This window comes from Penaeus japonicus, unplaced genomic scaffold (genome assembly GCF_977035675.1).
Source record: "Penaeus japonicus unplaced genomic scaffold, GWHDUDI00000001_assembly GWHDUDI00000038, whole genome shotgun sequence".
In the NCBI taxonomy this organism is placed as follows: Eukaryota; Metazoa; Arthropoda; class Malacostraca; order Decapoda; family Penaeidae; genus Penaeus; species Penaeus japonicus.
The window spans coordinates 14,238,131-14,242,067 of record NW_028234440.1 but is presented as its reverse complement, the minus strand read 5'-3'; the positions used below and the strand labels follow the sequence as shown (position 1 = coordinate 14,242,067).

At 38.6% G+C, this 3,937-nt stretch overlaps 1 pseudogene; it reads right to left on the bottom strand.

Moving 5' to 3' along the window:
* Positions 1 to 1,837: 1,837 nt before the first annotated feature.
* On the bottom strand, positions 1,838 to 2,917 carry LOC147467099 (uncharacterized; annotated as a pseudogene).
* Positions 2,918 to 3,937: the final 1,020 nt, after the last annotated feature.

Below are 3,937 nucleotides of genomic sequence, written 5' to 3'. Positions count from 1 at the left end.
TGAGATACAGGTTTGGTAAATATATCAACTGGATTCTCTCTTGTAGATACAAAGAATAAGTTCACTTTACCCATCTTCACTTCATCTCTAATGAAATGGTAACGGATGTCAATATGTTTTGACCTTTGGTAATTTATGTCTTTTTTTGGCTAGATTAATAGCACCTTGTTGTCAACTGCTAAATCTATTGACTTAACCTCAAATCCAAATAGATCAGACATAATTTGTTTTAAGAACTTTGCTTTCTGAATGGCAGAAGTAAGAGCTATATGAAAGTGCAACTGTCTGTTGCTTTTTGCTCTTCCATAATATTAATGGTCCATTGTTGAAAACAATATCCTGTTATACTTTTCCTATCTTCAGATGATCCCCAATCTGAATCACAAAATCCCATTAGTTTCATTTGTTTATCTGACTTATCAAACCTTAGACAATAATCTAAAGTGCCCTTTTAGTACTTAAGAACCTGTTTAGTTGCATTCAAATGGGCTTTTGTTGGTTTTGACATACATTATGAAAGCTTAGTAACCATATAGCATATGTCTGGCCTGGTACCTGCCATAACATGTATATAAGGCTACCAACTTTCTGTAAAGAGTTGCATTAGCCAATACATCTGATTCTACAGTAGAAGTGTTAACACTACTTGGATCACATGGTATGTTTCTTGCATGACAATCTGACATTCTAAATCTGTCCAAAATCTTTTCCAAATATTTAGTTTAATTCACTTCAATGTAATCTTTGCTTTGCCATTAGGTCCAGGTTTCACTTGATAAACCCATCTTCCACCCACTGATGTGCAATTCTTGGGTAGTGAAGTGAGTTCATAGGTGTTGTTGTCCTGTAGTGAAGCAATCTCCTCATACATGGCTTTCTTCCATTGATGTCCCTCTGGAGATGCTATAGCTTCTTGGTAGGTGACTGGTATTGGGTCATGTGACATTCGACAGCAGTGATGTATAAAGCTAGTATGTGTCACACTGGAGATACTGGTGTCCAGATCATCTGTAACATAGTCATCTACCCTCGAGGGTTTCTTTCTTTCTCTGGATGGATATCTTCTTTCTGTATTTTCATCCACTGGTATCTCTTCTCGGTCTTTAGTTGGACACTTCCTGTCTCCATCAGCATCAGCTGGTGTCTCTCCTTGGGCCGCTTGAAGTGTTTTTTGCTGGAGCCTCGTCTACACCAAAATGTAGTCGTCACTCAAACTTTGCTCAGCACTTGGGGATTCTGCCTTACAAGATGAGTTATCTACAAATTTGACTATTCTTACTTTTCTTATAGTCTGAGTATCTGGAAAGTATATCAAGTAGGTTGAACTTTGATCATAGCCCACAAATACTCCCTCCTTACTCCTTGGATCTAACTTCTTACTCTCTTGTTCATAAGTAAAACGTCTTGTTCCAAAGATGTTCATTTTGTTTATGATTGGCCGTCTTCCAGTTAGTATTTCTATTGGGGTCTTTTGAGTCCTGGGGTTACAGCACCTATTCCTGATGTAACAGGCAGTCTTCACAGCATAACTCCACATATCCTTAGGTAATTTTGATTCAATCAGCAAATAGCGAGCCATGTCAAATATTGACCTGTGTGATCTCTCAACAGTGCCATTCTGATGTGGTGAATAAGGTGCAGAGAACTCTTGCTTAATCTTGTTGTCTGTTAAGAGTGTTCTGAACTCATTGTTTGTAAACTCTGTTCTGTTGTCACATCTTAGACATTTGATATTCCCATATGGTGCTGTTTCTGCAAGATATCTTTTCATAGCTGTCATTGTATCACTTCGTGAGTTGCCGTCTCGATCCTGAATGAAGCCTTTCACATCACCGACTCATTGCACTGTTCCTTGTTGTCTTTGGCTGTCTGCCAGCTCTATGAAGTGGTTTTGTGGATCAAAAGACTCTTGAAATCTCACAAACTTTGGTTCAGTTTTCTCAATATGTGAAGTGCAGCCACTGTCAATCATTAAGAAGCCTTCTTCTAAGCTAATTACATTCTGTTTTCCACAATCTTACAGCTGTGTTGGCCTCCTTAACAGTATGAAACCTTGATGAGTGTGTTACATGAAAGGAATACTCTTGATTTTGTTCATCACGTGTTATTTGTTGAGTTTGTTGAATTACTACTCCTCATAGGATTCTTCACTCTACATTCACTGTTACTGTGAGTTCTAGATTTGTGAAAGTCATACCACTTTCTAGTATTTTGAGGATTGTTCACTCTCAGGAACTTACCTCCTTTCCTGCATTTTGATGCAAAATGGCCTGGTTCACCACACTTGAAATATTTCTTCTGTTTCAATGTGCTGTTGTTGACATTCATAACACTCTCTGTGCTAGAAGTATCTTTCAGACGATCCTCTTGACTTAATAATGATTTCTTTAATTCATTGTATTGGTATGAAGGATTACGCTGGCTAGCTACATCAACAAAATTTTCGTACTTCTTTGGAAGTCCATCCAGTGTTCGTACAACTATAAGACCATCAGTAATGTGTTAATCTATTTCCCTGAGAGCAGCTACTGTCTCATCTATAGACATAACACTGTCATCATCCATCTTTTTGTTTATCAATGATTTCCATAGAGCAAACAATCTGTGTTGTTTCTCTTAGGTAGTGTTTTCGTAGCAATGTCAATGCTTTCACTCCATCTCCCCTCACTTCACGCTTTATCATATCAAGTGATGTTCTGTCAAGGCAACCTGTTAAGTGGGCATAGATTGTTTACTTGGCCTCTTCCAAATCACAATCATTTGGGCGTTTGCAAGCATACTTATCAGAAGCAAGATGAAGTTTCAGAACTCAGAGAGCACCAGTGAAGTTTTCTTCCCACAAATCATAATTATCTGCATTACCATCAAATGCCTTAAATCTGGGCCCATAACCTATTGAGGTGGTGGAAGATGTCATCTTCTATGTGTGAATTAAGGAAGTTTGGCTTGCTAATGTACAGATAATTGATGTGGGGATCAGAGAAACACAACTACTGCATACAAGCGTGTATTCCGGGAGAAATGGAGAGAACTTGAAGAGGTTAAGGATAAGCCAGATTTGCGGAGCAGATGCTACGCCGGGGTTGTATGCACTAAGGCGAACATGCCTGTGTCAGCATGTGCTGACTCGTGAGAGAATGTGCCAACGAGTGTTGACTCGATCTTAGCTTGGTCCTTACCCAATGCAGTGCCCAGCTACGTCAGTAACCACCAGGTGACAGTGGAAACTCACGAGTTTGGACGGGACTCGATCTGCCGACCACGGGGATATGAAGTCGACACGCTACCACTGAGCTAACCAGACGGCTTTGAAGAGGTTGTTTACATTACACTTATTAAATATTGCCGTAGGATGGCGCATATAAAAGAAAACGTTAATTTTGTGGGGTAACTAAATTAAACATGAGGTATACACAGTAGGAACTAAGAGAACACAGGAGAGAGAAATAGAATAAAATAAAAATACTAAGATGATAAATATACAAAATGATAATGAAAACGCTGATTATCATTATATTAGAGCAAACAGATATTGAAAGAAAAAAGAAGAAATGAATAAATACAAATACGATCTTAATAATACCAAATATTATAAACACAAATCAAAACTATTCTGATGATGGAAATAAGTATAGGTAAATGCGCTGATTATCGTTATATTAAAGTGTAGTGTGATGTCCGTGTTAACCCAGGGGCCCCGTCCCAGTTCATCAAGTCAAAGGTGAAAACTTATTTGCCCTCCCTTGATGCTGGCCAGGGAAACAAGCGCTAAGGGCCTGGCTAACCCCTGTCAATTCAAAACCCCTGAAAGTGGTAGCGTGGGGGAGGGAGTTTGAATCAGTTAAATGGGTGTATTCCAGCGTGACAATCTCTTTCTGATGCTCAGCCTAATAAAACAAAATTCTAAAATTAATTGAAAAAATCTAGTAAAATATAA